The sequence below is a fragment of the Tamandua tetradactyla genome, chromosome 2 (genome assembly GCF_023851605.1).
Source record: "Tamandua tetradactyla isolate mTamTet1 chromosome 2, mTamTet1.pri, whole genome shotgun sequence".
In the NCBI taxonomy this organism is placed as follows: domain Eukaryota; kingdom Metazoa; phylum Chordata; class Mammalia; order Pilosa; family Myrmecophagidae; genus Tamandua; species Tamandua tetradactyla.
Window position 1 is genome coordinate 34698708 of NC_135328.1, and position 11443 is coordinate 34710150.

Here is an 11443-nt window from a genome sequence, read left to right on the forward strand (position 1 = left end):
CTTTCATCTACTATTTGAGACCAAAGGCAGAGAGGTTTGCTATGTCTAGAACCTAAGTTTTCTGTAACACATAATCTAGATTCAACCTGTCTGGATAGCTCATTTGAACAACCCAAACTCCTGGAGTCCAGAAAAAGAATGAGGCCTTCTAGTTCTGTATAGCTTAATGCAATGCTAGGATACATCTCAGACTATGGTGGGCTGATAATTTAAAAGTTGTGGTAGAAGAGGGAGAGGTAGCTACCGCAGGGTCAGCGGTTTGGAAGGCAACATACAAAGGGGCCTCCGAGGGGTGATGCCGTGACTGCTGAGGCAGGCCCAGGAGCCCAGTGGGTCCCAGTCCTCAGCCCCTCCCTCTGAGCCCGCGCTTTCAAACACCACCTCTTCTCTGGCCGATCTGCAATCACCAAGGCGACCTCCTGTCCCTTCATCCTTTCCCTGTCCCTTCCCCACCCCGTTTCTGCCCCAGGAACCGCTGCCACCCACCTCTCATGATAGCTCTAAAGAGAATCCACAGGAATTGAACGACTTGACATGGGACCCCCCAGCAGTGTTCATCAGGTCCTGTGAGATAATGTTCCATTGGCAAGCTACAATAATGGGTCCAAATGACAGTTTCTATCAGGGTGGAGTGTTCTTCGTGACAATTCGTTTTCCAACAGATTACCTCTTCAAACCACCTGAGGTTGCATTTACAGCAAAAATGTACTATACAAATATTAACAGCAGTGGCAGCATTTGTCTTGATATTCCACAGTTAGAGTGGTCTCCAGCACTAACTATTTCAGAAGTACTCTTGTCCATCTGTTCTCCGTTATGTGATCCCAATCCAGATGATCCTTTAGTGCCTAAGATTTCTCAGATCTACAAAAAAAAAAGAGAGAGAAAAGTACAACAGCGCAGCTTGGGAATGGACTCAGAAGCATGTGACCTAATAAAAGGAAATTGTTGGACAACCTCCACAAAAAAAGACAGGGGAACTCTGAAAGAGAAAGTCCTTTCGATTTCCATTGGACTGCTTTCTATAAGCCCGGGCTTCATCTTCCCCTGTGCACATGGTCACTGAGACAGCAGTGCTGTGTGTTATGCATACCTGGAACCACACACTGGAAATACTGTACTCCTGTAAGCAGCACCGCCTCCCAGCAGAGATGTGTGTGCATGGCAAGCCAGCTCTCCAGGCGTGACCTAGATGTGAAACTAAATTTTCCTTATTGACTTAAATTTGGATAACAGCAATGTGAGGGGTGGTGGGTATAGTATGTGCTTGGATGGGGAAGTACAGCTCCACTGACCTGTAGAAGATTGTTTTAAGTGGAGTTCTTTTAAACTCAAAACTTCCTTGGTTCTTCAGATGCGGCCTCTCTCTCTCTCTAAGCCCAACTCTGCAAGTTTTGAGACCCTCCACCCTACATGGGGCATGACATCCAGGGGTGAAAGTCTTTCTGGCAACATGGGGTAGACAATGACTTCCTGACCAAAACAGAGGAAAGAAATGTAACAAAATAAGGCATCAGTGGCTAAGAGAGGTCAGGTACAACTGCGAGGCTACTCAGGAGGCTATTTTTAGGTGAGCTTCAGCTGTATATTCCTAATTGCCATGGTTTGCCAATCCCCAACGAAAACCATTCCTGTGAACCTTAAAAGAACACCTAGGGTTCTATCTGAGAATCAACAAAGCTTTCATGCACTAAGATTACGTTCCAGAAACCTACAGCCTCCAGATGGTTCCTGGGCCAGATAAACTCTGAAACCCAGAGGGGCCAAAGAACATCAACTAGTTCCAGCCCCTTATTCCATCATATCAACAGCCCTTTCCCACATGGAAAAGTTAGAATAAGCATAGCCCAAGTATCCCTCTCTTCAGGAGAAGAAGGAGATATAGCAGGGAAGATAGGATTTAACAAATGAGTATGACTGCTGAATCATAATCGATATTTTTTTTAGTCTCAAGTATCTTGTAGCAGCGAGAAGGTAAAAACCTTAAATTGTGGAACAGTAATCCATACCAAACTCTGAAATCAGTTCTATAACTACTTGTTACAATATACTTTGAAAATTATTGCTTTTTTGTATCTGTTATATTCCACAATAAAAAATGTTTTAAAAAATTAAAGCAATAAAAAGCATAAGGCATCTTTAAAAGATTTTTAAGGCACTTCCCATTGGTTAAGATGTGCTTCAATGGCACATCACAAACTTTTCTCAGAAGTATGTATCAAAATAAATTGAGTGTAGGGTGGGCCATGGTGGCTCAGCAGGCATAGTTCTCGCCTGCCATGCTGGAGAACCAGGTTCAATTCCCAGTGCCTGCCCATGCAAAAAATAAATAAATAATAACAAATAAATGAATAAATAAATAAATAAATTTAGTGTATTTGATGATTGAGCTGAATTGAGAAAAGTTAAGATACAACATTTAAATATAAATATATATATATGTTTAAGTATTGCCTATAGAGTTATTCTAGTTATAATGATTATACATGTTCAAACTGAAATTATAAAATTATATTGTAACACAAAAAAGATAAAGCTGATATAAACAACTTGAGTGGTTATGTATTTTCATTTCTCTTGGGTATATACTTAAATGTAGTATAGCTGGGTTATGTGATAAGTGCTTGATCAATGTTTTTAGAAAGTGACAGAGGGTTTTTCAAAGTTGCTGTATGATTTATATTCCCCACAACAGCTTGTTAGAGTTGAAATCCCTACTAATTCTCACCAATGCTTGGTGTAGCCACTCTCTTTAAATTTAACATTCTAACAGATATGTTGTGGCATCTTGCTTAATAGAGGATCATAAAGTTTTTCTCATATAGTATTTACTAAGTGTTGTCATTTTAGGTTTTATGTTTATTTGTATTACTCATTTTGTCTTCCCTTTTGTAAATAGTGCAAGGTCTAGCTATGGTTCCATTTTGATGAAAGATATTCAGTTCTTCCAGCATCATTTGCTCATAAAACATCTTTCTTTACTGTGTCTAACTTATGGATCCAATCAATCATCACAATCAATCATCACAGAGTAAGTCAGAAATGGAAATGTAATTACCCTGAAAAGATCAATGGAAATCGTTTTGTCTAAAGGCTTGGAACCCCATGAATTGCATTGAATAGCAAAAAGATATTTAAGGTTTTTATATTAGTGGAACAATATCAGCCTGAAGGAGAAGGGACAGAGATAGGACACCACGAAGGCCATAGGCAGAAACATAGATGCAAGGTCTGGGTTTGAAGAGAATGCCTTTGATGAACAGAGAGGAGCCACCACCACTGAGTTTAAATTGTGTGGACACATCCCAGTGTTTTGGAGAGAACATGGCCACAGCAGTGGTGCTTAGAGAGGATGGAGACGCTGCTCCAGCAGGTGCAAAGACACAGCATCAAGTCACAGATTATTCTCAGGCTATGACATCTAATGGGAACTGGTCTGCTGGGGTTTGGACTTGCTTTGGACCAATGGCTCTTTTCTTCCTTCCAACTTCTCCCTTCTTAATGGAAAGATCTACCCTGTGTCTGTCCACTACTATAGTTTGGAAGCAGATAACATGTTTTCTAGTTTTGGTAAGTCCATAGCTGGAAGGAAATTTTGACTTAGGATGGAACATACCCATGACTGATTTAGGTGAGATTCGTGACAGAGTTGTTACTGACACGGCTTAAGGTTTCCAGGTTTTTGGGAAGTAGGGTGTGGTTTTTTTAATATGATAGCTACATGCTTTTTAGGAGTTCAGGGGACCGGCTATTTTGAATTGAATCACATTCCCCACAAAGATCTATTCAAGTCCTACCCTCAGTCCTGGGGATTTGAACCTATTTATATATGAGTTCTTTGAGGTTGTTACTAGTTAAGATGAGACCTACTTAAGATAAGACATACTTAAGATGGGTCTTAATCTAATATGTTTGGGGTTCTAATTAGCAAGAAATTGTACTCAGTGGAATAGGCGCAGAAAGCCATGTGACAGTGGCAGAGACTGAGTTGTGGATTTGCAGCAATCCACCACCAATACACTACGGATTTCAAAAAAAGTATGATACTGCCAACACCTTACTTTTAGAATTTTAGACTCCAAACCTGTGAGATGACAATGTCCTATTGTTTAAGCCAATCAGGTAAACTAAATAAGTAGGATTTAAACCTTCTACATCTTTTACTGGTGTTCTATTTATTCAATAAATTGAATTCAATAAATTCAATTGAGAGTGATGTCTTGAAATATCTGACTCTAATTGCAGATATTCTATTCCTCCTTGCAATGCTATGAGTTTTTGTTACATGCATTTTGACATTCTGTTATTGGAGCATAAATGCTTACAGTTATTATGCATTCTTGATTAATTGATACTTTTATCATTTTAAAATGATATTAATTATCACTTCAAATATTTTTGCTGTGAAATATATTTGCCTGATATTAATATACACAATCCAGATTTATTGACTAGGGTTAGCATGTTACATCTTTCTCCATTCTTTTAGTTTTTTGTACTTACTCTTTTATACTAGGAAATAAAAATATAACTGGTAGGTACTAATTATCTGATTTTATTGTCATGGTTGTGGAGGAATAACACCTTTTATAGAGTTCAGTAAATCAAGAAAATGTTCCTAGTAGCTCTATAAGGAAATATCCAAAACATTAGTCTTATATCCCTTCCTATGCCAGAAACCCCTTAGGTTTCCTTGTGTAACTGGGACTTCTCAGTGACAGGAGCTAATTTTGTTAAGTAATTAAATTGTATGAGTAAATAAGAGTTTATAATATTCTTATAGAGCAAAGGGAGCACGAATATTAGTGTTAAAGTACAATTAGTACCCGTGGGTCTTATAGGTGTGGCTATAAATAAATATTTCCTCCACTGGAAAATGGTTTCAAAGACTAATCAGGCATTTGACCAAGACAGTGGCATAAAATGCTGCAAGGACCCATTCCCCCAAGGTATATTTGAGCAACTATCAAATGTGGCAATGCAATCTTCCTCAAAACTCCAGAAACAAGTAAAAGTTTCCAGTAACTGGAGGAGTGCTGAATCAAGAAAACCCAACCTAAAAAAAAAAAAAAAAAACTGTGAAGAGATTCTGGCACCTTTCCTGGACCCTACCTTCCCACAAGCCCCAATGCTATGTGGAGCTCTCCTGCACTTCCTTTCTGGGGTGCTGGTCTTATTCCCAAGGGAGAGGAGTAATCCTTCTGTTAATAAGGAAAACTGTGTTTGAAGTGGTGGGTTATACAGAAAAGTTATGCAGATTTATACAAAGCTCTGTAGTTGCTGTATAAATTTTCTGTATACCTACAACTTCTCTAAATAAAATAAAAGAATAACAGATGCACTTCATTTCCTTTTAAAGTTTGCTAGACATAAATAGTGCAATAAATGAGAATGAATGAACAATAGGCTTTTATCCTTCAAAGTGTGAAACAATATTCATACAGATGGAGAAGGAAGAAAAACTGGAGAAATTCTCAGTAAACTAATTGACCAGAAGTTACCAAATTGGCCACAATTGATAATGTTCCCTGAAGCAGGCTACCTTGAGCATTAGGGAAAATGATGGATTCTCTGAGAATTCTGAGGAAATCATTTGTATAGTGTCTCTGTAATATTTGCCAGTGTCTCTTCCTTGGCACTTCCAGTTAAGATGACATGATTACACCATTTCCTACCTTAGAATTTCACAGCGTGGGTGATGGGAAACCTACCTCTAAAAACAGTTGAGATGATTAAATGATGAAAACACATCACAAGTTTAGATTATCTGGCATTAGTAAACCTTCATTAAATACTGTTATTATTAGCGACTCATTACTTTCTACTGTTCACACATACCTTTTGTTTCATGGCCATTTGTGGGAGCCCAGGGCTCAGGTACTTCCCTAAGATTCTGTGAAACTGAAGCACATAGCAGTCTGAATGACCTTGGGCAGTTAGTCAAAGTTTAGCCAACCTCCCTAGGAAGGAAAGAACATGCAGATAGTCAAAATATGCCCTGCATGCTCCCAGGAACCTTGAAATGTTATTGTTAGCTATGAAGTAAGCCCCTTGATTTACCCATGTCCTCATCCTCAAAGGAATGTCTTTGTATGGACCCCTATAACTGGCCCTGCTGATTCTCACCTAGTAATGGGGTGTTGTTTCAACACTTGAAATTGTTGCCTTCAGAGCTGTTTGATTTCTCCTATACATAAGTTTCCTTAATAAAGTTCATGTCCCAATCTGTGTCTGGTGTTTTTTTGTTTGTTTTTGGCTGGAAAAATGCCAATGGGCCAAGACAATTGGTGAGCCAGCCAGGAGTCTAAAGACTCCAGCCACTGACAACATGAATTCCAGGAAAGGAGATTCCTCAGGGGAAATCCCAGGATGGCCTGTAACATCCATGTGTGGGTGGGGTGGGATGGCTGCCCTCCTGGATAAGTTGAGGCCACCAAAGGAGTATGAGGATGTCCAAAACTCCCCCACCAAATTGTTAGTTATCCTGCAGCAAGCCACAGAAGAGTGAGGATTTCATTAGATAAAGGAAAGCTATCGGGTCACCATGGCCATCACATGGCTTCTATTAGGAGCCATGCATTTGGATACAGAAAAGGCCTTGGCAGCAAAGACTATGGCTTGCTTCCTAGAAGAAGAGCTTAAGTTATAAAGAGACATGCAGATAGAACAAGCAGACTTAAGAGATGCATTAAATAAGAGGCTGTGCTGTGTAAGTAAGAATTTAGAAGTATCAACTTGTCAGCATGATAGGGCAAGAGGACATTAAAGGTATCTAACCTCTCATCCAAAAATTCTTAAAAGCAGGACTTCTAACCTCCTACAGTCCTCCTGTAATACCCTTTTCCTTACCTATGAAAACAATAACTCAAATCCCCACTTTGAACTGATTTAAGGAAGATTCTTCCAGTTCCTTGCAAAATGTAGTTACAATAAATCACCTTCACTCCTTTGAAGCACCAGGTCAAGCGGCCCTTAGGTGGAAAGAGACATGCTTGTGGTATTAATTTGGCAACTCTTCCAGGACCCACATGTTGCTCTGAAATGTAATCATGACCCATAACCTGTTGGCCATGGGAGTTTTCCCAGAACCCTCAGCTCCATACCTAGAAGCTGCCTAGGGATTTCCTTGGAGCACTGAAGCTGGAAATCCTAGGTGAGCCTTCTGCTGTGGATGGACACTAGTTGCATTTATGTGATGGTGATTTTAAAGTTAAAACTTTCCCAGTGCTAAGTGTATAATATTTTCTCCACTAATCTGTGATTGTTTTCACTTCATCAGTCTGCTCATGCTATGTTTGTTGACTTTGAAAAACTCCTGTCTTAATGTTTTGTCTTTGTGATTTTGTTAGTGTTGCCAAGCCATAGAAAACTCTCAGGATGTCCTAGCTAGGTCTCCTTTGGGTTGTATTTTTAAAAATTGTTCTGTATTTGAATGGGACCCCTTTAAAATAGTTATTTACTGTTGTAATGTTGCTTGACCATAGTGTAAATTAAATATTAATGGTGAAAAGTAGTTAAGAATGAGGCTTCAAACATCAATACCTTCATAGTGGCACTACTCACAATTGCCAAAAGATGTAAACAATCCAAGTGTTCATCAACAGAAAAGTGGATAAACAAAATGTGGTATATACATACAATGGAAAATATTATGCAGCAGTAAGATGAAATCATGTCCTAAAACATATGACAATGTATATGAACCTTGAGGACATAATGCTGAGTGAAATAAGTCAGATACGAAAGGACAAATACTGTATGATTTCACTATCATGACTCTGGTAAAGTTAATCTCAGAGTTTACACTGTAGAATATAGCGATCTTGCATTACACAAAAGCTAGAGATGGAGGAAAGCCTACCCAAAGAGGCTGAATCCAAATACAATGGAATAGATAGTCGTGATGGAACTAAATAGTGGGGTTGTAAGAAACATCACCATATTGAAGGTGAATATGATTGAAAGGGGATATATAGTGCCATGTATCCCATTGATTAAATTTACAATTATAAATAAGTTCTTGCATGAACTATTTCAATGGTTTGTTATTGGACATGGAGTCAATAGTAGAGGGATATGGGGAAGGGGGCACAAAAACGCATTCTGTAGCCAATAGTTAACAGGAAGATATCAACAGTACCACAGCAATACCAGGGGCAACTAACGGGGTGGGTGGGGTGACAAGTGATCAGGGGTAGTCTTGATTTGATAGTTGGTGACACTATCAAACTAGGTTTGCTGGTTCTTTGTCATTATGGACCAATGAAAATTGTCTAAAATTGAGAGTGCTATTAATTGTATAACCAAATGAAGGTACTGTAAGACATAGTTTGCTTATTTTGGACATTATCCATGATGCCCAATAGACAGAGGGAACCAAAGGTTACAATGATAGAGAAGCACAATTGTGAACAGTGATACAGTTGTATGATGGAATATGGTGAGGCTACAAAAAAGAGGGATGTCGAGGGGCACACAATGAACTGAAAAAACCTTGGGGACAATGTGTTGTGCAAAATAAGCCAGAAACAAAAGAACAAATATGCTAAGATCTCTCTCAGAAAATACTTATAAGAAAATGGGAGCCTGATTCATGGCCCCTAATAGCAGCCACATTTGGTCTGAAGTTGTGGGTGTATTTCTAGATTCTGAGACATTGAGCTATATATATATATCAGCTGGTATTTCCATGGAACTTTCAGTAGCTGTGTAACAACTAGAACTTGGAAATGGAGTGCTGAAGCCTTGAAAGTTAGCATAGCTATATATAATACCAGTTAAAATAAACAAAGAAAAGAGAGATCAGGCTTTAATTAGAGTTTAAAATGAAGCCAATCTGGCTGGGTCTAAGGTAAATTAGAGTGCAGGATAAAAGATAATAGTGTATGTACTCTAGACCTTTGCCTGCTGTATGGGGCCAAGGGCAGAGAGATTTACTATGTTTAGAGCCTAAATTTTCTTTACCACATAATCTAGATCAACCTGTCTGGATATCTCATTTAAACAACCCAAACTCCTAGAGTTCGAATAAAAAAGAGGACTTGTAATTCTGTATAGTTTAATGTAATACCAGAATACATCTCAGACTATGGTGGGCTGATAACTAAAAAATACTGGTAGAGTTCCTTGAGGGTCCAAAGGAAAACTATTAAACTTTGCCATCTGCGAAACTCAGGGTGCCCTCTCAACCATTGGGGACTTCCAAGAAAATAGGCCAAGCCCTGGATTTTGAGGCTTCCCCTTATGAAACTTATTTCTGGGGGGGAAAGCTAAGACTACCCACAACAAGGCCTAAGAGTTGCTTCCAGGAAGCCTCTTATTACTCTGATATGACCTTTCTCTCTCTAAGCCCAACTCTGCAGGAAAAATCATTAAGCTCTCCCTTACATGGGACATGGCATTCAGGGGTGAAAGTATCCCTGAAAATGTGGGGTGTGACTCCCAGGGATGAGACAGCACTGATACCATGGGATCAACAAAGCATTCCTGACCAAAAGGAGGAAAAACAATGTAATAAAATAAGGTACCAGTAGCCAAGTGGGATCAAATGAAGTGGAGTCCACTCTGGAGGCTCTTCCCCTTATGAGGGAAGGAAACACACGTTTCGCATCTCTGCCTATAATAGTGATTCCTTACCCAATAATATTGAAGCAGATGCTCTGGCATAAATTCATAGGTTGAAGCAAACATCGCAGTGAAGGACACTGAGGATACCATACTCTGTGGAGACTAATTCAGCAATTCCAGCTGCCCATTAAAAATTGTTATGGATGCCTGCCCCTCTTGTTCATTACGATGCCCAAGGATGCACCCACATCAACACAGCCATATGGGCCACAAACAGATTCTTGTCACCTGGTGGCTGGTAAATTAAATTGGACCCCTTCCCTTAACTATAGGTGCAAAAAATGCCTTCATAGCCATAGACACAGCCCCTGGATTATTACTAGCCTACCCAGTGGGAAAGGTTAACCAAAGAGCCGTTGCTCCTGCTTGCATTGAATTCAGTGAGGTGGGGTCCATGCAGATGTTACGGATACAGGTAAAAAGACCAGCAGAGTTACAACCACAATGAGGTAATGATGTTAATTTGCTCTTGCCTACACCACAAGCATTAGAAATTAGGGAAAATAAAGTCGATTGACTGTGCTCCTGGCCAACGCAGCCCTATTGGTTGAAATTCCTAAGCCCATGGGGTACTGGGGTTACTCAGAACTTAAGCATTAGGCCACAGTTTGCACATAAAATGCCAAAAGTTGTTCGCACATTCAACCCGGGATGTCCCCATATCTAAGGAACTGTATGTATGATCCTATGGACACTTGTTTTGCCAAGGCTGACCATAGATTTAATCCGGAAGACTCTTTGCAATTGCAGGGGAGGGAAATGCATGTTATCTGAAAAACCCTCATGACACCCCCTCCCTAGGAACCCTTCTGTCTGCTAATGACAACTTCACTGGAATATTGTTAGATCACCAAGACCTACTTTTATTGCTCCCCATAAACATCTTTCTTTTCACCCATGGCGCTGTGGGAAATACATTTCTACAGTGGGCCTCTGCAGTAACCTATGCATTCAGTGGATCTCAGTGCCAGGTATGCATTGATTTACTTTCATCAGGCACCACCCAGCTTCCGTGGAACCTTTGCTCCCACCAAACCGACAATGCAGAAAGAGATGCTGACGTGGCCAAATACCAGCCAGCGACAAGTTTGGAATGACTACTTCTCTTTCTCCTATCACCAGAAACTCTGCCTTCTAAGACAGTAATGTATCCACACATACATTCTTTAGTTTGGAAACAGGTTAATAAGTGCCAGCCTTTACTTAGGCATTCAGTTTTTAATAAATTAAGATAGCTTACTGCTGACACTGTAACTGTAGAGAAAGTGGCCCCAGTCTGTAGGATGCATATTAAAGAGTGTATTAAAGGATGCATACTTGGAGGTGGCCCTGAACTCTGCAAGTTAACCATCCATTTGCAAAATGGCAGCCACTTTCAGTGAGCAAAATACTGTTAGCAAAACTAGAACCTACCCCTCTCTGAAGGGTGCCTCTGCATTTGTGGGCAAAACAGCTGGCCCTACTTGCCCTATAACTGGATTGGCTAATACACATGGGGACAGCCTTATGTGCCAGAGTTTATGACTCTCTACCACACAAGTCCAGTAATTGGGAAATGGTAAAAAAAAACAGATATAGAATTAAGCAGTCGCCTAGTGCTTTTATCCTTTAGCCATATTTGTTCCAAGAAGAGCTGCCATAGTAACTAAAAAACATGTAGCTGCTTTAGCCAATCACATCACTCATGCTTAGTGAATCAAAACTTCACTATATCACTGCTTAATGAAGAAACTACACTACATGCATACTTTAATAAATATCCAATGTTAGGTATATATTCCTGATAATTTTAAAAAAATACCATACAAGTTTTACA

General features: G+C 39.7%; 1 pseudogene; it reads left to right on the forward strand.

Annotated features, from left to right (window-relative positions):
- Positions 1–513: 513 nt before the first annotated feature.
- On the forward strand, positions 514–935 carry LOC143655981 (ubiquitin-conjugating enzyme E2 D2 pseudogene; annotated as a pseudogene).
- The last annotated feature ends 10508 nt before the right edge of the window (positions 936–11443 follow it).